Source organism: Meriones unguiculatus, chromosome 6 (assembly GCF_030254825.1).
Source record: "Meriones unguiculatus strain TT.TT164.6M chromosome 6, Bangor_MerUng_6.1, whole genome shotgun sequence".
NCBI lineage: Eukaryota > Metazoa > Chordata > Mammalia > Rodentia > Muridae > Meriones > Meriones unguiculatus.
The window spans coordinates 9,042,810-9,068,192 of record NC_083354.1 but is presented as its reverse complement, the minus strand read 5'-3'; the positions used below and the strand labels follow the sequence as shown (position 1 = coordinate 9,068,192).

The 25,383-nt window shown below is 42.9% G+C and overlaps 1 protein-coding gene across 2 annotated transcripts in view; it reads right to left on the bottom strand.

Annotated features, from left to right (window-relative positions):
• The window catches only part of Filip1 (filamin A interacting protein 1), a 166,200-nt gene extending 148,572 nt beyond the window's left edge, over window positions 1–17,628 (bottom strand). For both annotated transcript variants that reach the window (XM_060384706.1, XM_060384704.1), the window contains exon 1: window positions 17,285–17,628. The gene's annotated coding sequence lies outside the window, so the exon portion shown is untranslated. The remainder of the gene's footprint in view (window positions 1–17,284) is intronic.
• Window positions 17,629–25,383: the final 7,755 nt, after the last annotated feature.

The following is a 25,383-nucleotide window of genomic DNA, read 5'->3' as shown; positions in this document are numbered from 1 at the left end:
CCATTATACATTTGATGGGGAGTTAGAATCTACAAAATCTATAATCTACCAAAAAAAAAAAAACACAAAAAAAAACAAAAAAAAAAACATCAGAAAATATTCCATCAGTAAATGAGCAAATGAACTGAACAGCTGGATCTCAAAAGAAAAAAAAAAATGTTCAGTAAATATTTGAAAAAGTTTTTAGCATTCTCAGCCATCAGGGAAAGGCACAGTGAAACTATACTGAGAGCGTGTCTCACACTCCAGTCAGAATAGCTGTCATCAGGAAAACGACAGAAACGCTGGTGGGGATGTGGGGAAAGAGGATCCCTTATTCGCTGCTGATGGCAATTTACACTGCTGCAGCTACCGTGAAGATCCATAGAAGGTCGTTCAGAAAACTAAACGCAGAGCTATCCCGGAATGCACACACTGCTGAAGGAGCATAAGTCAGCACGGCGCAGGAATGCTTGGACACGAGTGTTTAACGTCAGGCACGATTCGTGAAAACCAGGACACAGAATCAGCCTAGGTGCCCATCAAAAGAAGAATAAATACATTTGTATATACATTGTGTTCCACCACAGACAGTGATGAAATTATGTCATCTACAGAAAAACAAATGGAAGTGGAGACCATGTTGAGTGTAATTATTGAGGCTCACAAAGACAGATATTGAATGTTCCGTGCAGAAACTGAATGCGGTATTTAAGTTAGAGAACGTGTGAGTAAAGTGGGGAAGGCGATGAGAGGAGTGGGAAGGCCTCTAAAGCGAAAAACAGAATAACAGAGAGTAACGGAAAGGAAGAATGACTAAGCATTGCGCGCTTTCTCTCCTATGTAGAATCTAGATTAGTGACAACACGCACACACATACACATACACACCTACATGACATGAAGAAGGAGAAAGGAGAAAGGAGAAGGAGAAACATTTGGGTGGAGGAAAGGAATCATCAAGAGAATGGAGGAGGAGCGTAGTGAGGAACAAACATATAATCTTATATAAGCAAAGTATAATGGTCTATGTGTGTATGAACATCAACATGGAACCTGATCTTCTGTACATTAGCTTAAAATTATTACTATTGTTACAGTCGATGAACTCAGACAAAAGTAAAAAAAAAATTAAATAAATACATAGAACCTCTCTGTTTCTCACGGGTCCCACTGAGAGAGCAGCCCTTTCTTCCAGGTGTGCTCCACAGCTGAGCTGTGTCCCCAGCCTTAGACACTTTACATACCTATTTCTTCATCTCCTCTCAAAGGCAAGCCATTGCTGTAACCTGTTATTCATTCATGTCCTCCGAGCTGGAGGATGAATGCAGGGCCTCCTGCAGGCTCTGCGATGCAAGCTCCTTCACAACATGCTTACGGATTCCCTAGAACTCAGGTGACGGCCTCATGTAACCAAGATTCTGACTTTTTTTTTTTTTTTTTTTTTAGTAAAATTAAAAACTTTCGTAGTCATTATGCATATAGCACGCTGACTCTGTTTCTTCGTATAGTAGATACTATTCTAGGATGAAGAAACAACTCTTAAAACCCAAGAAAGCCCGCTCAGATCATCCCCTGGTCCCTGGTCTGGCCCTCACGTTGATTGGCAATTTATTCTTCGTACATAAAGGTGGAAGGAGAAAACCAACTCCACTAAGTTTTCCTCTGAAACGCCACACGTGGTGCTCATACACATATGCACACACACTTCAGGCATGCGCGCATAATGAATAAATAAGTAGAATCTCATCGCTACAGGAAAGGGCACATTTGGAAAGACAAAGCAAGCACGTTTCACCACCCGTCTCAGCCAAAGCCTCGAAGAGCAAATGGCAGACTCGTCTTCATGAAGCCTGGCTGCGGAAGCGGCGGTCCTCAAAGCTGGACTCCCCAGAGGAAAGCAGACCGTGAGCGCACAGGTCTCAAGCCAGGGGTGGGGGGTGGGGGGTGAGGGGGTGTGTATTTGCATCCCTGCCCCGGACCACTCCGCTCAAGGTCAAGCATCAGGGAATCAATGTGCCTCTCTCGTCGGAAGGACTCCCCTTACAGAGCTCATCTACCCTACAAGAGGCTCTATAATGTGGGCTCTCCGCTTAGGTCTGGACCACAGCATCTCTCAGAAAGCAAGAGGCCACAAAGAGAGTGGGCTGTTCAGCCTGCTTCGAAACTCCAGTCCAGCAAGCTCCCTCCTAGCAAATCTGCCCAGCAACTGAGAGAGAAGTATGCTGGCTTTAAAAAATAATAATAAAAAAAAAAATAAGTCTTTGGGTCTGCCAAATTTTTAGGAGTCGATGCAAGATTTGAGAACAATGGGAGGAAAAGAGAACAATGTGCTCTCAGAAGCATCACGTGTGCACGGACTCCCCTATTTTTCAGAATGGAAGTGCGCTTATTTTCCTTCTGATTGTAAGCACATTGTCGCAGAGCGCTGAATCACTGTTCAGGAAGCCTGTTGCAGTTGAGTTTCCCACTCGCAATATATAGTGTCCGTTTCTCATTGCCCTCTCTATGCTCATGTCGGAATCTTTTAGTCCTTTGTTAATGTGCTGGCTGAAGTGAGATCAATTTTTTTTAGTTTGAAGTTTTAATTTCCAAAAAGGTTAAACAGGCTTCCACGGGCTTATTAGAATTATTTTATGTCCATTTTGTATCCATCTCTTTATCATGGTGTTTGCTTTATTTATTTAAAGGAGCTCCTTATTTTAAAGGCATCAGTCTTCACTTCACTAAATCACAAATTGCTATTTAAATTCTAACTTTGTTCATGAAGGTTGTTGGTATTTTTGTTTTGTTTCTTTTGGATGAAATGGGGCTACTGTAGCCTAAGCTGGCCATGAACTCATTAAGCAGCTGAGACTGGCCTTGGGGTCCTGATCCTCCTGTTACTCTCTCCCAAAGCTTACGGGTTTCTGCACCCATGCCCTGCTCTGCTGTTGGTATTTTTGCTGTTTTATTTTTTTATTTTTTATTTTTCTGTTTAAGAGCGTCCTCCGGTTTTCACGGAGTCAAATTTATTTGACAATTTTGGCTTGCTAGGTTTTAAAAACTTTTTGTTTGACACTTACTTATGTGGGGAGTGCCCGGGTGTGTAAGCTTGCCACGGGGTATATCGGAAGTTAGAGGACAGCAGGCGGGAGCTGGTTCTTTCCTCCCACTCAGTTGGTCAGGATTGCAGTGATCTCCTTTGCCCGTTGAGCCACGTCACTGGCCCAACTTCCCAGAATGTTTGTTTGTTTCTTTGTTTGTTTGTTTGTCTTACTGGGAAGGTCTCCCACACCCACCTTCTTTTTATTAAAGTTTGTTTATTTATTTATTTTATGTATATGAGCACTCTGACTGCATGTACACACACCTGCAGGCCAGGAGACAGCATCAGACCTCAGTATAGACTGGTTGTGAGGCACCATGTGGTTGCTGGGAGTTGAACTCAGGACCTCTGGAGAGAGCAAATAGTGCTCTTAGCCGCTGAGCCATCTCTCCAGCCCCCACACCCACCTTCTACGTACATATTTGAGGGATTTTAAATTGTTCAATTTTTTAACTTAATTTTCTTGTCTATCTAATATATATTTGAGTATGACACAGAATTTTAATTTCACCTCTCCATAGTCATCTCAACCCTGGTTGGTTAAATGACAATGCCACTTGAGATTTGATATGTCTCTGCCCTCCAGCACTAAATTTCTATTTGTCAAGGTTTGGGCTGTTTTGTTTTGATTTTTACTTTATGTCATTTTTTTTCACCCTTAATATCCTCACCTGATGCAAACTGATTTTGATACCACTATGAAAGTGTCTTAACTTGGGTGGTTTCAATTTGTTTTAAGATTTATTTTATTATTTATTTATGTATAGATCTGTGTATGCACACGCAAGCAGGTGCTGACAGAGTCCGGAAGAGGGTGTCATGTCCCCTAGGGCTGGAGTTACCAGCGGTTGTAAGCCACATGAAAAAGAGGGTAGTGGAATCTGAGCTAGGGTCCAATGCAAGAGCATGAAGCTTTCTCCCCAAGCCATCTCCCAGCTCCTCAAGTTTTATTTTCAGATGTGGCAAGGCAACGCTTTCAACTTGTGCTTCAAAACTTTCCCAGCTGCTGCTGGGGTTTATTGCCTCTACAGCAGTTGGGCACTTGGAGAATTCAATATATGTAAGTATTTTGTTAGAGTGCACAAACTTATAAAAGGCCGAAAGCAAACACTTTTGTAGGAAGCCTTCGGCACCCCTTCTCAAACATAGTGAGAGTGTTCACTGTTCTGAAAGCATACGAGCAGAGTGAGTGCTGTGGATGGGGAATTTTACAGTCCACAAATGCATATTTTCCGGGCTCGTTAAATCCACTACGGTCCAAAGTGTGATGAAATGTGTGTGTATAGAGTAGATTCCCTTCGTGATATTTCTAAGACATTGAATTATCACGTAGCGGAAAGAGTGCGACTTCCCAGCCTCCCCTCCCCCCCATTATCTGGCCCTATTTCCTTTTCTGCTTCAGCATTCCTGAGTCACCTCAGCAAGTATCAATTTACCACATACATCACTGACACTCCCAAATCTGTAAGTGGGCCCCCGGGATCTCACAACACCGAGTGCTCCCTAATCATGTGCTATTGAAGTTGTGTTGTTTTCACCTGTACCCCTGTGAGAGCAGACAGGCAACGCAATGTCAACATAGCAGCCCAGCCTTGGTCCCTGCTGTGCTCTGACTATGAAATGTCTCCATAGACTTATGTGTTTGAACGAGTGCTTGTCCTTCGGTAGTACTGTTTGGGAAGGTTGTAGAACATTCAGGTGATGGCTCCTCACCTAATGGTCATGGGCGGTTGGGGTGTGTGTGAAGACCTTTAGCCCCAATTCCCATCTCCATTTAACTTCCTGAAATCAGGTGTGAGTGAACACCCAGGCTCTTGCTCCTGCCACCATGCCTTTTATTCTGTTGCCATATCTTCTCTGCCATGGTGGACTTGATCTCCTAAAAATATACGTCAAAATAAACCCCTTCTCCCTTAAGTTACCACCGTCAGGGTATTTTATTATAGCAATGAGAAAGTAACCAAGACAGCACCTAATCTGCGTGAGCCTAAAACAAGGATTACTTAATGAGTGCGTGATGCCTGTCGAATGCGAAGTGGGAGACACAAAGACCTCCATTTCTGGACTTGTACTGTCACCAAACTGTTTCGACATTGAAGTTGTGGCATTTCACCATTTCCGGGATTACCTCTCCTCCATCTGGATCCCTCCTCCCAAACCTCCTTCCCACTACTGACAAGCTTTCTCACACAGGACTATGCTCTGCTCCACCCATAAGCACATGTGAGACCCGGCGAAGCCAGCTGCCACGGGAGGGCACCGTTTGCAGCCCAGTGTTCTATCTGTCATACACCCACCTCAGCATCATTCTAGCCTCCTTTTGGGCTACAGGAGGCAGGCTGGGCCCCGGGGCATGTTCTTCAATGCAAGCAGATGGAGAAACTCCCTCTAGAGTCACTCGCTTCCACAGAGCCCAAATCCTTTTAAATCCCACACTGTCACAGAGATAGCACTGTGGAAACCCAACTCTTGTGAAACTGTTCAGAAACAAAAATTGAAATGATAATGTAATCCAGCCGGGCACCCAATCACAGGCTCCTACTCTTTCATTGCCTCTATGTGGGAAGCAAGAGCTCTGTCTTTTGTCTAATTTGTTTCTCAGATGGACAAAACTCTTCACTTGTGGAGAACCCACAAGCCACTTTCATCTGGCTGCTCCCCACCCTTGTCCTCTCTTCTCTTCAAGCTCGGAGTTCCTCGTGCTCATCTTGGTAAGAGTCCATCACAGTGCATCACCAGGAACATATGTGTGCGCTGGGATTTCTATTCCCTGGGAGCTGGGAATGCTGATGCGCATTACAGCATCGCTAAAATCTGGAGGAAGTGATGCAAGGGGGAAGAAAAAAAGCTGTGGCAAGGAAGGCGAAATGAAGCAAGTCTACTCCACGTGTCCTCTAGAATCGACAGACCCAGGGAGCATGCGCACGGTTGGGGAAACTCGTCGGTCTTCACCAGCTGGGACTGTCAGCAGGGACATTCATTAATTGTCAGCTGTTGCTCCACCACTTGCAGGGGAGTGGAGCAATCCTAACTCCAAAATAGATTTCTGAGGATGAGAGCCTTTCCAGCTAAGGACCGCAGGAGAAGCCTGGCTGCAGAGTTGGTTTGTTTGTTTGTTTTCCATAAGCTCATGTGAAAAGCTAAGGAGCAAACAGATGCTACTTAAGCCAATGTGGATGAGTTGAGTCATGGACTGTGGTATGCAAGTACGCCCGATAACATTCTAGCTTGCTACCAGAAATGCATCTGGACCTCCGTGGTCGGAGTCAACTTAAGAAACACTTGTTCAGCCCTTGTAGAAGTTTCTACATCCAGTCTCAAGCCATAACTGAACCTTTTTTAAAATCACATTATTTTAGTTTGCATTTATCTATTATAAAACAATCACAGTAATCCCTCCCTATTTAGTTTCTACTATTTAGAGAAATTTATGGTAAAATGTATGGCACTGGTTTTTATCTTAACAAAGGTTCACTTAACTGAGTAATGTTTATAAAAATTTTCTTATAGGTATTCAAAAGCCTGTCCTGTGGAACTTAAAACTTACAGAACCCATCACAAATTAGTTCCATGTGTACGACCTAAAAACGTAGGTTTTAGAAGATCTTCAGGCTGCATCAAACCACTGACCTGGCAATCTCACATGACAGAGCAGCTTGCTTCCAATGCACCTGTTGCCGTAGAATGGAACTGATTAATCCCTTCCTGTTGTTGTGGACCTTGTTTGAGAAGCTGGGGTGTGGTAGAAAAAGCATAGACTGAGGCAGAACAAAAGGGATAAGCCAGACAGACTTACAGGGCAAAGAAATGTCAAGGAGTCTAAACAGAAGTAGAATCTGTGGTTAGAACGATTGGGAAAGTAAAGGGAACACCCTCCCAGAGGAAAGGCATAAAGTATGACACAGACCGCAGAAGGAAAGGCTGGACCTAGGGAGCAATGTCATCTGTAGGAAGTCTGGAAGGGTGATGGGGTTCCTCAAACCAGATTGCTCACTGGGGAAAGAGAAGGCAAGGCACAGACCCAGACCCTAGTCAAGCGCAAACTCAGGAGTGAGCACCAACAGCAGCAAAGCCAGCTGCCACCAGACTCTGATGCAGAAGCAGGGAGCAGCTGCTCTTCAACACCTTATCCTCCCAGAGCGAGCTCCAAAATAGCAGAGTGATTAAGAGTGGATGAGCACGGGCTGGGAAGTGCCTGGACTCATTTCAGCCCTGCCACCTGCTTGCTGGGGTCGGGGTGGGGGGAGGCAGCCACAATTCTCTCAGCCACTCTAGCTGTCAAATCAGTGCCTATGGGCACCTATCTCATACACCTACCTCCCAGAAGACGTCAGCAGCCAATGCTGGCTGCTGTGACGTTTGTCAGACCTGTGTATTGAGATGGGTACGCTAGGACTCGGGCACCTTTAGTTCTGGTCCTTGCTCTGAACCTAGTTTACCTGTGTGCCACTTCTGTAGAACTCAAGTGCGCTCACAAAAACGAACCAGGCATCAGTTAGTGATTCCGAGTCAAGACCCTAAAAGCTAAGTCAAGATATGATCCTGGGGTTAGTTCCGCTAAGGCGGAAATGTAGCTGCTAGGAGATGTGGGATGTGCCCACTACTAGGCACTAGGACTTGGAAACTTCTGCCAAGTGACTTGCCTTTCAAATGGTCCTAGATAATTAGTTCCAACCCATGAACACAAATTAGTGAAAGGCCCTACATAGGCCAACTTGGAATCAGAACCTCTGGGGCTGTAGGCACTTACATCTTTAAAGTACTCCCGAGAGACTTAGATTCATAGGATATAGTTACCATTGGGATGTCCTCCATGGGCTCGTATCTTTGAACACGTGATCTCCAGGTGGTAGTGCTGTGGGCTTTAGGGCTGTGGCCTCGATGGCAGAAGTGGGTTGCTGGGATCGGACCCTGAAGGTGGTATCTACTTTGGTTTTCCAGACCGAGCGCTCAGTTTCCTGGTCTACCTTGCTAACAGCTCTCACTGTCACAGATCAAGCCTCTACGGCTGCCATGCTTTCCTGGCCATGATGGACTGTTCCTTCAGAAACTCTGAACCAAAGAACACCTCTCCTCTCTTAAATTGCTTCTGCAGGGATTTCATCGTAGAGATAGAAGCATAACTAACACAAGAGAGTTAAGAAGCACACACCTGGATGGCGTGATGGTTCTCAGTTGAAGTTAGTCTACAGGTATCCAAGCTCTTCAACATCCTGAGAAAGACGGCTCCAGAACCCAACCTACAAAATCACTGGCAGCATAACTCAGAGCCCCCATTCCTGCTTGCTATCAGACCAGACACAGAAGTGCCGAGAGGTTTAGAAAATCTTACAAAAGTCTCAGTAACTCTTAAGTGAGAATGATAAATTGTTAATATCTTCCACTTAAGAGGCATTCACTGAAGACCAGTGTGGAAATTATCAGTCAGTTTTGTTGCCAAGAGAAATTTAGGATAATTGAATGAGATGGGGGGAAGTTTCCGGAAGCCAACCAGTCAAGCCCTTTATCTCTAAATGATAGAACACTTCAGTATTTTCCTCCTTTGACAATGTTGTGTCTTTTAACTCAAAGGCAGGAGAGGACAAAGGGGGGATTCTGAATTTATTGTAAGGGGATCTACAAATGAAGCAGAAAGCCTTGATGGAAAAAAAGAAATCACATCTCTGCCTTTATTTTCTGTTCCATTTCTTTGTATTAAACAGATCTAGGCCACAAAGTAAAAGGCAGCTTTGCTTCAGGAAGATGTTCAGCCTGTAAGCTACAGTGTAAGTCCTGTGTATCAGCTAAGAGCACTGAGTTGGTGTGCACTGGGAGACGGCACCAGGCTGGACGAGTACAGTTGCCAACATGCTGCTTTCAACTTACAGAATTTCTCAGAAGACAGAAATTAGTTCTATTATGCATCTTCATTCTATGTGAAGCATTCTCTTTGGGAGAATTATTTGATCCACTGGAAAATAAAGTATCAAAGCACTATATGTGCTCCATCAAATTTTCATTAGCAGCATGGGGAGATGCTCAGTGGTTAAGAGCCCTTGCTGCTCTTGCAGAGAACCTAAATTCAGTTTCCAGCATGCATATAGAGCTGCTCAGAATGGCCTGTAACTCCAGATCTAGGGATCCCAGCACCTTTGGCTTCCATGGGCAGGCACCTGCAGTCACATGAACATACCTACACACGGATGTCTTCATATGAAATGAATCAAAATAGTAAAAATAAATATCTTATATTTTTATATTAAAACTACTCAAAAAAAAAAAAAAACCAAAACTACTCCACCACCACCCCCCCATTTTTATCAAACTGGTCTTTTTATTTCAGACAATCCAGAAGTTAAATGTCAACAGGTGAACAGAATCTAAAAATTTCCCATTTCTGAACAACCAGATATTTAACATCATGTAACTCTTGTATTAAAAAGATAAAAGATTGAAAAAAAAAAAGTATCCAGCAAAATGTCTTGGCAGGGCCGCACAGCAGCCAAACACCTGCTACAAAGCTTCAGGTAGCTGGGTATGGAGGCCACACCTTTCATCCCAGCACTCAGGAAGCTGAGGAAGGAGAATCTCCAGCTCAAGACCATCCTGGGCTACTGAGTGAGAGCGTGTCTCAAAAACCAAATATTCTGGAAACTGCCAGGCAACCGTTCTTAAGCCACAGCGGTCTCCCTACTTCATTCTACTTGGTTTTGTCTTTTGTTTGGATTTGATGGGACAGCTGTGCTGCCCTTGACATCCTCGACCCAAGCGGTCTTGGGAGAGAACCAGTAACTAAGACTTGCTTCTGTACTCTGTGCCCCAGGTTTTCTACCTCTTCTGGGTTTGCAAACTTCGTTGGCCATTGAAGCTTCTTGTTCTGCTTTGGGAACCCTGGAAAAGGGCCCTTCAGTCTGTTTAGCCTTTGCTCTTGATGAACCTTCTGCATCGACAGGGGCGAAGTCAGTGTTGAGTCCCTCACTCTCCCTAAAACGTGGCTCAGCCACTGGGGGTGGGGTTCGTCCCTGAGCAACTTCCTGCATTTCAAAAAGACAGTTGAAAATTAGGCAAAGAAATGGTCAAATCCCGAGTTTGAATTTTACATCTACCACTGGGAAAGCTACTTAGCATGTATAAACCTCATTTTCCTCATCTATGAGACAGGGCTTAAAGAGGTAGATCATTTTTCAAGTATGTTTGAGGCCCTGAATTCAAACTCCAACACTTGAAAAAAAAAAAAACAAACAAAAAAAACAAGGGTGGAGTCATAGAGTTGCTATGAGAAGCAAATAAAATCAGTCACATGATATACTTGGCATAATGCCTAGCACAAAGTGCTCTTGTGTGTAGACTGGCTGTTATCATCATTTGCATATATTACATATGTTACATGTACATGTAATACAAACTGCTACTGTTATCACTATATTATGTATCAGATCATTCTGCAAGACATGGGGCTTATATCACATAGGGTTATATGTAAATGGTAATACATATAGCCATTGTTACCATTATGTTATGTATCAGATCATTCTGAAACATTTGGGGCCTAAGTGTTCCAGTTACTGGTAAAACACCTGGTATGTTTGGCAATGATCTGTTGAATGGGCAGAGTTTTGAAGATGGGAATGTTTTACCAAGGTTGGGGGACCCCCTGAGGAGTGAACCCCACAAACACAGCTTAAGAGCAGCAGAGCAAGCAACAGAGTGTGAGTAGAGCATTTGGTTTGCTGCTGCCCAACCCGGCAGATGATGTCCAAAAAGACACTGTGTGAAAACCAAGGATCCAAATGCCAGGCTGTTCTTCAAGCTTGTGTCCCTCACTCAACAGTTCATGAAGCACAGAGAGCCTTGAATACCTCCAGTGTCACGCCTCAAGACTTATAGAATAATTAGGAAAACTCAGAGCTGGCAGAACTTGCTGGCTCTCCCCAGTGAGCAGACCATCTTTGTTTTCATTTTAGTGTGTGTTGTCGTCACAGTAACTGCAGGCTCCAGACACAGGCCCGGCGTGTCATTTCCTCGTGTATTTCTCCTGCCACACTGAAATAGCATTATGAACTCAGCAGTGCCTCTTCCTTTCCTGTTGTTCTGTAGCCCAAGCAGAAAGCTCTAAAATGAGTTACCCGAGGCATAAGTCTATTAAAGAAAAAGAAAGTTAATTTACCCCTATTACTGCATTGCCTATGACTCATGCGCGTCTGTGGGGGGGAATAATTTTTGCAAAAATCTTACAGATAAACAAGACAAGTTGGCGGTAACTTGATTGTCTTGGTGATGTCAGCAGTCTACTGTTTTCAATCAAATCATCTCCTGGTCTCAGATCTTTAGAGAATTTTTTTTTTAAGAATGTATTTGACCAACTCTCCTATGTCCATTTCATGGCTTTCTTACATATTTTCTTTATAGAAGTAAGGAGTAAATAATTCGCTTATTTAAAGTACCTAGGAGGAGTGCAGGTACATTGAAGACAAAAGAAAAAAACAACTATTCCTAAGTATAGACATATAAGGTCCTTGACCACAAAACAACAAGCATTATTTTCCCCAAGCTTAAGTTAAAGCAATAGGTAACAACAGCATTTAAGCAAAAAAAAAAAAAAAAAAAAAAAAAAAAAAAAAAAAACTCAAACCAGAAAAATCCTTAAAGCTTAAGTGCTTGATTCAAGTCAAGTTACTTGAGATAAATTCTGTCCTTGCTTTAAGATATCCTTCGGTTTGTCTTTCACAGGCTCCAGAAACATAAATCACCCAGTCTTAAACACTGACACCATTTCCCAAAAAGGAAAAGCAACACAAACATACTCCATGCCTCAGTGTCGCTGTGGCTTGAGCAAAGCCCGAAGGGGTGGGGAGCATGGGGCATGAGAGCAGTCTCCTCACTTCATTTCTCTGCCCAGAGTTTCTCAAGTTGCTGATTGGATGTTTAACAGTGAAACTGCCCAATTCAGGTTTGACTTCACTCCTGAGTTCTGCCACAACAGGCTGCCTGGACTTTGAAATTAAATTACCCTAGCTACTACCAGAGAAAGTTGTATTCTGCCAACTGCCTCATTAGGGAAAGACTGAGATTGGCCATTTAAGGAAAAAAATAACATAATTCAGTATGCTTTCCTCAAGTTCCTATATTTTGGTCTTAGAACCTCTGCAGTGTGTCTGCAAAAAAAAAAGGGGGGGGGCTTTTTCATGCCCCCTTCCCCCTCCTCCATATATACATATATATGTGTGTGTGTATTGTGTATGCATGTATGTCTATATGTATACATGTATATACGTATAGTTTCCCTCCTCCCTTCATGCTTTCCTTTTTCACAACTAGGTTTTTCACTGGAGAATGCCGCAGCTTCCTTTTGGACTCTGCCTGTCAACTAGGGAAATGGGATAGAATCAACTGGTCTCATGGCCATCCACTCAAGGTTTGCTGCTACTATATCTACTTAGAAACTCCCTCTGATAAGAATACTTTGCATATTTTTGCTAAGTTGGGTGTATACAATGTATAGCATATGCACAAACATCTTTGTAACATACATCACTTTTGTTTGTCTTGAGGTAGACTTTCTCGTAGTTTCTAAGACTGACTAGAATTAAGAGTAATGAATAGCAAGAATTCATTTTCTACTTCGTAAGGTTAAAGTTAGCCTGAGATGACTTTGTTTTGGTCTTTTCAGTTTATCTACTACTAAGTTAGTGAAACAAAACAAAACATCTAAAAGAAGACACAAAGAATAATAAATTTAAGATCCTCTCTGTGCTGTGGAGTCTGAATTACCTAGCGTAGCTAGCTGTGGGAGAGACAGCCAAGCCCTAAGTATAAAGACATTTTATCTCCAAGTGCAAATATAGAAACAAGAACAGTCTACCCGTGGGTGATTTCTTAACCTTTTTGGTAATGCTTCTAGAAGACACAGGACTGCTGAGTGATAACGGGGTTGGGGTGCAGCATGAATTCCATCTGGAATTACTGGCTGCTGTTCAAACTGTGTCTGCTTAGGGCGCCCAGCAGCAGACTATGACCCAACCCAGATTCCAATGTAGAGAATGAGTTCTCTTGCCTTTCCTAATGACAGTGAACTTCGGTTTACAACCTATTCGAGAACTTTATGTGCAACTAGGATTCAAATAAACAACTACACTTGAAATGTGGCAAATTTATTGGACAACCCATCAGACACATACCTATATGATTGGCTGTTCAATCTTCATACAGCACAGTGAGTACAAAACACTGTAACCCTGAGGGAAGGAAACCGAAGCACAGAGAATCTGCCCAAGGGCAAAGTGAGCTGAAATCTGAGTCCAGGTCACCAGGCTTCCCTGTCACTTGCTGTTCCTGACTCCTCTTCTGTGACTATGTCCTTACTACGAGATCTTCAATAAGATTCAAGGAAACAGTTATTTCACTAGCGTATCTTTTTATTTAGTTTATGTGTACTAAAGTACTACACATAAATCTAATTTACAATGTAGATTTTTATGTCATTTTCTAAGTTGTTACCAATAATTTTTCTGTTAAGCATTTTTGTTAAAGCAGATGTTAACCTAAGCTTTCCCACCGGACCCATAGCTTTCCATTTGAAAACATAAGATTAGGTAAGTGAGTAAAGTGTGGGTTAAACTCTATATAACACACTAAATCTGAGTCACCTATTATAATTATTATTATCTTTTTTTTTAATGCCCTGTGGTTAAGGGCATTTTTTTTTTCCTGCTTTTGCTGAGCTCAGTTCCCAGCACCCAGCAGCCTGGTGTGCAGCTCAGCACTCTAGGGAATCCAGTGCCCTCTTCTGGTTTCCTCAGGCATCATCACACGTATGGCACACACTCACACTAATACAAACACACAAACATAAATAAAAATAAGTCTTAGGTGGGGCTGGTGTGTATGAGGCATGTATTTGTCTTGCAGAGGATCTGAGTTCAATCCCGAGCCCCGTGTCTGTCAGTCAGCTCACAAAGACCTGAAAGCTCCAGTGGGATCCTACGCCTCTGGCCTTTACGCACCTGCACGCATGTGTATGCACGCACACGCACACGCACACACGCACACACACACACACACACACACACACACACACTCACACATGTGCGCGAGCAATTAAGAATAATATAAAAACATTTTTAAAGATAAATGCTCATCGAACACAAAATCCACAATTTACACTACTTAGAATGTGTAATCCCCACCATTTCACCCCTAAAGAATAACTAAAAACTACAACCACGTGGGGTCCACTGCTTAATGAAAGTATTAACTAGTTCACGAATCCCGGTGGAAAACCAGCTTAGAATATAAGGAGAATGCTTTTGTTCTGGTGAATACAGAGCAAATAGCCTCAGAAGACTTGTTAATTCTTTTTGTCTCTCAGCAGAGCTACGGGTTTCATGAAAGATTGAAATTAGTACCAAGAAACATCTGTGTTTAGTAAGAAAATATCTAAAACGACCATGATGTTTAAATGTTTTGTTGTTCATGGCCAGATTTTAATCCACGACTCATAAATAGAGTCATGATTTAAATGAATTGAGCAAAGGTAACCATACACACATCTTTTTGGCCTTAAAAGATGATTTAAAAAAAAAAAAAAAAACCATGAGTAACAGAATTTTGAGGCTTAGAAGTCTAGTTTCATACATGGGAAGTAGGTAGGCAGATGTTCTTTTGGTATCATGCGTGAAACATGCAATGTCCTTGCTCCATTCAGATGTGTAAACGTGGTTAAAACTGGCAAAACTATGAAGATTTTTCACTGAGAAAAATTGGGGGCAAAACACTGTCAGCCATGCTTCTTAGCTGGCTCTCTTGCCTTTATGCTTTCTCACACACTCATCATTAGAAACCTATAACCTAGGAAGTTAATAGGTTGTCCACATTGTCCATGGGGCCAAGAAGCTCCAGAGCTGTCCAAAAGATTTCACAAATCAGTCCCAGGTTTAAGGAGGCCAAGTCTGCCGGGAAGAAGCTTAACTCAAACAGCATCCGACTGTCCAAACTAAGGCGTCACTGTGAAGGCGGGAGGTGGTGGTCTGGGCCTGAAAGGATAAACAAGGTCTCTGCAGGGGCAGAGTAAGTGTGCAACCCCAGGCAAGGCGAATGGCAGGAGGAGGGCAGAGTCTTCAAACGTCCACTGTGCTTGTGTTTAAGGAATGGTCCAATACCCTCAAGTACCTGAAGCAACAAAGAATCCCACTTTGGATAACCAAAGTGTAGAGAAACACAGCAAAGTGGAAAGTTAGTCCCCGGTCACGAGCAGCATGGCTGCGGTGGTGATGAGTCTGGAAGTGGGCTGCTGCACCTTCATCAGACGTGAGCTGAAGAGCCCGGCAATGGAGTCCCACGACACTCCAAAACAGCACACAAACATGAACCAGAGTCTGTGTTCTCACGGAGTGTGATATTTTGTTCAGACGGTGGAGGAAACCACGTGGTTTGACCTTAGCACCTCTCTATTCTCAAGAGGAAACTTACAAGCATGAAAACAATCAACGATACTCAAAACTCCACTTCAGCAGGCATGGCTTTCACTCGGGGCCAAGCAGCGTGCTGTTATCTGAAAGCTGTCTCACTGACTCCAGAGAAAACTGAATGTCTCAAACCAATGGTAGGTTCTGGCCTTCCACAGGCATGTGGAAGCCAGCAATGTGACCCTTCCTAGGACTAAGAAGGGAAAAATGCAGAGCATCTACTTTTGACATTTCATGAGCCTTTCAAGACGAAGATATTTCGTCTCCAGCTAAGTACCATGAGTTTCCTCTCCAAATCGGAGGCTAGCATACACACTATTATATGTTGATTACGTAGGATTAGCTTCATTTACTTTGCAAACTAATCATGTAATCAGAACTGTGAAGCATGATATACATGGAAATGACAGCATTATTTCTTCTTCCTAAATACACACTCAATAATCATCAATCGACTATTCTTAGAATAGGAACGTTTGCCAAAAATGTTCCATATTCTCATTTGTCAAAGAAAAAAATTTCCCAAACTGGTTTATGAAAATTCTTTTTTTTTTTTTTTTGCATTGACAAAATAGACACAAATAAGCTTTTTGTTTTTGTTTTTGTTTTTGTTTTTTTTGTCTTGTCTTTTCTTTAATAGCAGTGTTACTCTATAGCCCAGGCTGTACTAAAATATACTGTGTAGCTACTATGTCTCTCCGGTTGGCTTTGAACTCATGGCAATCTTCCTTCCCAGGTCTCTTTACTGCTGGATTACAACCGTGAGCTTCCAAGTCCAGTGACTGAATTTTTTTTAATGTTCTTCAGTATTTCTTTGATATTAATCTTAGATTTATTCATCCAAACTCTCTGGATTATTTAAAGAAATAATCCATCCTCTTAGGCAAACTTGGCCGAAACTAGAGGCCACCAGGAATCAAAACGGACTATATCAGACGTGTGTAGCCACAGCTATGTGACTGAACATGAAATCGTTCCGTGTAAGCAATTCTGATTAAAGTGCATGCCACCTCCTGGAGGAGACACTACAGCCTCAGAGGATACGAGGATACGAAAACTTGCCTCACACAACTGGAAACGCAGTCTTACTCCCTCCCCTCCCCCCTAAAAAAAATTGGTCTAAGTCTCTTAAAGCGGAATCTATTGTGTCTGCACAAAAGCAATCGCTCACTTTAATTACTTTAATTAACACAACGTTCTCCTCAACATTCGGCCCCTGCAAAAGCAGTGAATCAGCAGCAGGCATACTTTGCGAGTCAGAGGCGTTTGGGTCACGGCAGGCAAATGAGGTCAGCAGCACAAGGTGTCCGGCAAACCGAGCCGGCGAAGAAGCGGGTCAACGGCGCAGCCACACACACACCGCAGGACCTTCCTCAGTTGCCACACAAGCTGTTTAGCTGGTTTCAGGAAATAAAAGCTATTTCTTCCCCCCGGGGAAACGTCCCCTCCGTGGTTTGGCTACCCTGGATGTGAAAGGAGCTGTACTTTCGTCATATTTCTATTACCTGCAGGAACATGAAGACCTGGCTTGATGGCTATTGAGATATCACAAAACGTCTCTTTAAAGGGGAATCGGTATGACTGTGAGAGAGACGTTTCTGGTTCGTTTGTTGGTTTTTTCATAATTCACACAGATTCTAATAGTCCCTACACGTGCGGGGAGGAGTCCAAGGCAAGGGACAAAAGTAGAATTGGAGCAAACCGTCCTCTTGTGGAAAGAGATTCCAAAGTAGCTACTTCAGGGGTAGGGGTGTGGAGGGGAGCTTAGGTCTTACCTGCTGGCGGCTCCTTCAACCAAAGGTGTGCTGTCTCTCGGCTGGTTTATCCCTTGTAGAACCCAGTGGCTTGTCCCACAGCCCAAGACTGAGTCCTGGAAAACTAGCCAGCCCAAAAGAAGACCGAGGAAAAGGCTTTTCCCACTGTGCTGGGACTAGCCAGTAGCTGAAGTCATACAGGAAACGGCACAGAGTAGCTGCAGCTTCTCCTTCAGTCGGGAGCAGCAGGAATTGGAAGTCGCCTATCTCCCACCCCGACTTTTGTTTCAAAGTTTTTTTCAACTGTTGCTAGGTGTTGTTGGGCTCTGAGATTAGGTTTCTCCTCTGCTGCTCCCCGCACGCTGTCAGCGCAGCGACTTTTGTTGGGGCTCTGGGCTGCGCGTGCTATATTTAACCAGTGTTCTCAGCGAGCCCAGCCTGTCAACAGCTGAGGAGTTTGCAGCCGGCCCTGCTCCGTCCCTAGGCAGCTGGGTTATCAGCCCCGCAGCCCCGCTCACCCCGGAAAGACCCTGGGAAGCCCGCAGACCCTATTAAGGGTCTCTGCTCGGTTCACACAGGTAATCACTGTTTGCACACTTGAGGAGCGGGACTGGGGTTTTTAAATCCGAAAGGAGACAAGAGCGTCAGTTGTCTTGGGCAGAGCAATCTCCCAAGGCAATATTCTCCTCTCAATTAGACCCTTAGATAAGTGTTGGGATTTTTTTTTTTTTTTAATGCATTTGATAGTGCGCTGGGGCGGTTGAGAAAATTCACGGTGAGAGATCATTTCCAAGCAGCTATCATCATCGGAGACTTACACTTACAGCTTGATCGCTTAATCACGCCTAAAAGGTGTGCCCTGCTGTGAGCGAGTGTTTTTTAAATAAGGCTACCATAAAGGAATGTCGACAGCGCTAGGATTCCGAAAGAGGCAGAGGCAGGAAGGAAACTCTTACTATTCCCACTCAAGTCATTCATTCACAGCAGCACATGGCAAACGCCCCAGAAACGCCAGGATTTGAGACTTCGCTAGAGGCTAACCAGCTTGAGTCATCATTAACCCTCAACGCCCCAAAATCTGTGAGGAAAGGAAACACCTCCACCTTAAATTTCAAGTCTCAAGATTCCCCCCCCCCTTTAATTCTGTATCCTACGATATGAATCTGCCAGGCTTTAATACTCATAAAAACGTGTGTTTAGTGCTCGGAATTACTTAGCACATACAGGAAATTAATGGTGATGGGGGGCTGCCGGAGAGCCTTCCTAGAACATTGCTCTAGCAAAACTCAACACCGTCCCTTTAAATGTTGACCCTCTCTTCCCAATATCAATTCATCATTTTAATGATAATCTTCCTTTTAAAGTGGGTTCAGGAGAGCATGCCTATGGTCGGGGAGCTAGAGTCAGAAGACCTAGAGTTTGAGACAGCCCGGGCTACAGTATAGCAACAATCTGTCTCAATAGAATAAAATAAAGATAAAGATATCCAGAGGTGAAGGCAGGAGGATCAGCAGTTTAAGGTCTTCTTTTGATACCTAGTGAGTTCAAGGCAGCCTGGGATGCCTGGAAGACCCTTTGGCACACAACATAAAATAAAAATAAAAAAATAAAGATTTTTTTTTACATGACACCTAAAGGTGGACCACGAAGACATGGGAAGACAGCAGCAGTATATTCCAATAGCTGCGCGTGCATAGGACATGCCTTCTTTGCAACGTAACCCTGCCATCCATGTAGGAATGCTTAGCACTTTACATAGCGGAAGTGAGTACGGCATGGCTGTGTCCCCATGCTTTTGTTCTGTTTTGTTTTTGGAGACAGGGTTTCTCTGTATAGCCTTGGCTGTCCCGGAACTCACTCTGTAGACCAGGCTGGCCTCACTCACAGAGATCTGCCACAGAGAAGTGCTGGGATTATAGGAATGCACTACCTCGCCTGGCTGCCTAAACTGTTCTTAATTATACTAGGCACACAAACATAACTGATTAGTATTCTACATACAGCTCATGCTCATGCTCATAGTCTGACTGCCTCTGTCTCGGTGTCTGTCTGTCTATCTGTCTGTCTGTCTCTCTCTCTCTCTCTCTGTGCGTGCGTGTGTGTGTGTGTGTGTGTGTGTGTGTGTGTGTGTGTGTAATGTGAATTTATCTTGAAGGCTTTTCCCTCAGGAACAATTATTCTGACTAAAGTATTTCCTACATAGCCCACAGAGGAAGCACTGCCATTAAAGACTACTAGAAATGTGTGACTTGTCCACAGCCAATGAGGAACTGATTTTCAGCACATATTGTTCATATATGAATGTTGAGCTGCACCCTTTCCCACAGTCTGTAGTGGGAGCATTCTGGGAACCTCTGGAAGTGTAAGCTCAATTTCCCAACTTCAAGGATGAGTCATGAGGAAGATTTTTTTTTTCTCAGATTGGTATCATTTGGAGAAAAGGCAAGTGAATGAAATAGCTGTCAACATACCATGTCTAAATAATTTCTAAGACTAAATCTTCCCCTTGTTTATTTTTTAAAAACACATAGTGATGTAGTGACTTTCAAATGTGAAAAGTTATTATGTTCCCAACACATCAGTGACTAACTGGTGAGATGTTTACAGGGCAACACTCAGGACTGGAGAGGTATCAAGAATAACCCTTCATACAGAGATGCCCTGTTGATATTTCGTGCCCGGCACTGAGTATTTGAGGATAAGCCTATGAGTAGCAGATAATCATCTTGTGTTGCTCCTTGCTCAGTATCCAAACACCATATTCAATAATAGTCAATAAATAAGAATGGCTTAGCTATATACTCAGTTCATGGCCAGCCATGAAACTTGTATCAAACAACAACAACAACAACAACATAATAATAATAACACTAAAATAATAAGAAGAAACTCAGATAGTGAATTAAACATCGTTTTAATTTTAAATTTCCTGCAAAAACAGTAGATTTCAGGGTACAAACAAAAACCTCTTAGTTGCCGTGATGGTTATCTGTAATTGTCAGCGTGACACAGTCTAGAGTCACCTGGAAAGAGAAACTCAATGAAGGACTGTCTAGATCAAGTTGCCCTGTGTGCACGTCTGGGGAGGACAGTCTTTTTTTTTTTTTTTTTTTATGCTCAGTCTATCTTATTTTTATTTTTTAAGGATTTATTTATTATGAATGAAGTGTTCTGTCTGCATGTACACCTGCATGCCAGAAGAGGGCACCAGATCTCATCATAGATGGTTGTGAGCCACCATGTGGTTGCTGGTTGGGGGCAATTGAGCTCAGGACCTCTGGAAAAACAGCCAGTGCTCTTAACCTCTGAGCCATCACTCCAGCCCCTGTGGAGGGCTGTCTTGATTATGTTGATTGATATGGGAAGATTCAGCCCATTGAGGATTGTGCCACCCCTGTAGGGGTGGTCTTTGGTTGTATGAAAAAAAAAAAAGAAAAAAAAAGTTCATCCATGGTCTCTGCTTCAATTCTTGCCTCCAGGAGTTCCTATGCTGACTTCATGATAGACTAGAAACTAAAACCAGAAATAAGCCCTTTCCTCAAGTTGCTTTTGATCATGGTGTTATCACAGCCACAGAAAGCAAATGAAGACATTTACATATACCACGCCCTCTAAGTCCCAAGAAATATTTCAGCAGATGGGGTGAATGAGAAGTCCAGAAGAGCTGAAAGACTGGTGAAGGTCATAAGGGCTGGAAAGCACCATAGTCTTGAGACAACCATTGCAATCATCAACTCCCAACAACTTCAGCCACCTGCACTGGGCCCCACAACACTAACCCCACTAACAATCAGTTAAAGAAGGGGGAAGGATGCGTGGGGCCTTACCCTTTACCTCTGAACCGTAGAGTATCTGTCTATAAATTCTGCAAGAGGGGACAATCACAGCACTAGTTGCCTAACGTCTGCTGAGCCCACCAGCTTCCAATAAAGAGAAGCAAAACTCTGGTCACACAGATGTACGGTCCCGGTTAATCTTAGTAGAACAGAAACCAGAAAGACAGACATGTGCTTGGGAGAGGGAGAGCAATTTGTGAGGAAGGAGGGGGGAATGGGGTGGTGGGGAAGGAGAAAATGAGAGTGCTCAGAAAGCAAATTGTACTTATATGAAACTCTAAAAATATCCACGTAATAAAAATTAAAATTTAAAAAATAAAAACATCCTGGATTTGGGCATGGTTGTATACAACATTAATCCCAGCTCTTGGAAAGCAGCAGACCCAGGCAGCTTTCTGTGAATTTGAGTCCAGATTGGTCTACACAGGAGGTTATATCTAGGACAGCCAGGGCTACACAGTGAAACCCTGTCTCAAACAAAGACCCTAGGCTGAAGAGGCGGCAGCAGGTAAAGGCACTTACCGCAGACTGATGATCCGAGTTAGACTCCTGGGACCCACCGAGGAGAACCACAGAAGGGAACTGACTTCAGTGAGTTGTCCTCTGGCTACTCTACCTGCTCTGTGGTGTAAACACTCACACATAGAGAAATAAGTATAATTCATTTCCTTCTTAAGTCTTGAGGCTGGAGCGATGATTTCAAAGCTAAGAGCACTTGCTGTTTTTGTTTGTTTGTTTGTTTGTTTGTTTGTTTTTCAGAAGACCAGAGTTCAGTTTCCACTGCCGGGCGTCTCACTACCATCTGGCACTCTAGCTCCACAAGATCGAACTCCATCTTATAACCTCCAAGGGCAGCCCCAGACATGTGCATGTGTGTGTACACACACGCACGCACACACACGTGCTTGTACATATAAATAAAAATAAAAACAACAAAAGAGAATGTTTTATTTCCGAAAACTAAAATATCATCTATTGAATACTTGTGAAAAGCTGAGTTCTGAGCACTTGACATGTATCGACTCGCTCGATTCTTACAGCAACCTTACAGTGCGAGAATGATCACCTGCATTTGGTAGGCAAAGAAACCTAGGTGCGTGGACACAAAACAAGGGAGCCAAGGTCACATACTGGTTATTAAGTAGTAGAACAGGTACTTAAGTCAGAGAACACGGTGCTGAAAATGTGTGGTTTGAACCACTTAGCTCCCTCCTGTATTCAGTAATTACAGTAATTACTTACATGGTCTCTGACAGCTAAGCTATATGGACTTTACTATCTCTGAATACATACTTTTGACAAAAAAAAGTTTTGTTTTGTTTGTTTTGTTTTTTGGTACTGGGGCTTGAATCCAGAGCCACAAGTGTTAAGCAAGTGTTCTATCCCGAGCTATGTTCTAAGCCCCAAAGAAACACATTCAAAATCCCATAGCTTTGAAGACAGAAAATAAGATCATTTCATTATGAGAACAGCAAAAAATTAAGTCTCATGGTAACTGCAGTCCTGCTGCATATCAAAGAAGAGAAAACTGGGCTGAAAATAAATAATTGCTTTAATAAAAAAAAAGTCTATTTTTAAACAATGTGTACATACTTAAACACTTTCTCTTAAAAGAGCCATTCAAGATGGCTCAAGCATGAACTAGTTTACTGCTCAGTGAAATTCTGTAATTGTCTTTTAAAAATGCACTTTGGGCCTGTGGTTTAATAAGAATTGAAAACTGGGGGCTAGAGAGATGGCTCAGAGGTTAGGACTACTGGCTGTTCTTCCAGAGGTCCTGAGTTCAATTCCCAGCAACCACATGGTGGCTCACAACCATCTATAATGAGATCTGGTGCCCCCTTGCCCGCAGGCACACATGCAGGCAGAACACTGTATAAATAATAAATAAATAAATCTTTAAAAAAAAAAAAAGAATTGAAAACTGTTTGTGAGTTATAACCAAAACATCACAAAGATACAAACAACAAGAAGAAAAATCAAAAAAAGCATTGGGAAAAAAACTCATATTTGGTATCTGGTACCAGAACGGTGCTGTTTGTTTCTGGGTTAATCAGGTTTTCCATTTTCTGTTAATCTGCTCATAGGTTTATTAAGACTTTATAGAACTTGAGGCTGGAGTGATGGCTGAATTGGCAGGAGCACTGGCTGCTTTTGCAGAGAACCCAGATTCAGTTCCCAGCACCACATGGTGGCTCACAACTGTGCTTAACTCCAGTTCCAAGGTATTTGGTGCCCTTGTCTGCCCCCTGGAGCTCATGCCGTACATGCACACTGTACATGCATTCAGGCAAACACTTGTATACATAAAATAAAACAAAAATCATTTTTTAAAAGGGAAACGAAGGAGCATGTGAGCAAGAAAGAAAGAGGAAGATTGTAACCATGAAAGTTGTGACAGGACCATACTCTGCAGATACCACGATCCCACTTTCAAGCAGCTCGGATAAAGCTCTCCAGCATACACTCCCCACTTCCTCTCCTTACCTCACGACCATATCACTCTCTTACACAGCACTAACTCTTGACTGTGACAGATGACTTTTAGCTGTTTGTGGTTGCTCTGGCTTCTGATTTATTGAGGCAAGATCTCACTATGTATCTCCAGCAGGCCTCTGTCCATCCTCCTGATTCTGTCTCCTGAGTGCTAGGATTGCAGGTGCATACCACTACTTGTTCAATATTTTTTTGAAAGAGAGTAGGACTCTCTAAGACACAACAAAAACAAAAAACAAAACAAACAAAAACCTGAGAATTGGGTACTCAACTCCACAGAGTGGTCATATTTTTTTCCTCCACAAAGCATAGAGGTTTATATTCAGAATGCTGTATAGATAACTAGATAAATCCAAACAAATAAATGAAACCAGTTTTAGCTTGGGTGAAGGTAGAGCCATCAATATGTCTGATTCTGGAGTCAGGCAAAGCCAGCTCGCATGCTCAAACACTACCACTTATGAGCCGCATGGATTTAGAAAATTATTTTCTCCTAAGCTTCATTTGCACATTCTGTTAGAGGAATAAAGGAATTGAAGGAAGGCTGTGTGCTAGGGTACTATCAGAAAGAGCTGAGTTAGGGCAATCACACGAAGTCACAGCAAACTCGGCAGCTTTGAGAGTATTTATCTACACCACTGCAATGGCCACATAGATCAAATCTCTCAAACAAGATGCTCTGAAAGAAGACAGACTCAAAAGGTGAATTGTGCAACTGTATACACATGAAGCTTTCAGCCAGGGCATGAGAATCTGAGGTATAGGAACAAGGACTCACGGGGCTGTTGGGGCATAGGACAGCGCTGGAACTGGCCAGGAGAAAGGCTCCGGTGGCACAGCTAAAGCACTTCTTACATGGCACACCAATAAAAGCAACCACTAAGAGTAACCCGTTTCGATTCCTGTGCTTTTCTGTTGACAGGCTTTAATTCAGTGAAAAACCAAGACATGTGAAACATATAACACCTGAGGGTGCTTGCCTTCTGAAAAACTCACAGACGAAACAAGGCTTTGTCTGAAATGTGCTTCTAGGCACTCTAGTTTGGAAGAGGAAACAAAATGGCCAAGACGCTGAAGGCAGGCAGCACCTAACTACGGTGCTGCAATATGGACTCTCACAGAGACTTTAAATTCTCTCTGATAAAATGCATTTAAACACTGAAGGCTGTTGGCACAAATATTACTTAACTGCAATATCATTATGAACATCAGAGATGGGTGTGGTGGTGCACACCTTTAATCCCCCACGCTCAGGAGCTGACGCTAGGAAGATCAGCAGGTCATTCAAGGCAATCGAGTGTGAAGCCAGGTAATCCCAAAATAGCAGCAGATAGATAGATAGATAGATAGATAGATAGATAGATAGATAGATGATAGATAGATGATAGATAGATAGATAGATAGATAGATAGATAGATAGATGATAGATAGATAGATAGGTGAGTGGATAGATGCCAGATAGATAAACATTACAGATAGATCGATAGATAGATCAATAGATGAGAGAGAGAGAGAGAGAGAGAGAGAGAGAGAGAGATTAAAGACATTATGAGCTGAAATCTTTGGGTCTAATTAAATTATTCCATGGAAAGCACATGAAATTTCACTGGTGTCTTGAGAACACTAAAAGAAAATTAGATGTATAATATGAATAGACTACTAGTAATTTTTGAGATTAAAAATGTACAATAAAAATGGAATTAGAAAGGCCTGCCTGAGACAGTTAGTTTACCAACCACTGGAAAAGATGCCCTTCCTGTTGTTTACAAAGCTCATAAGCAAATGGTT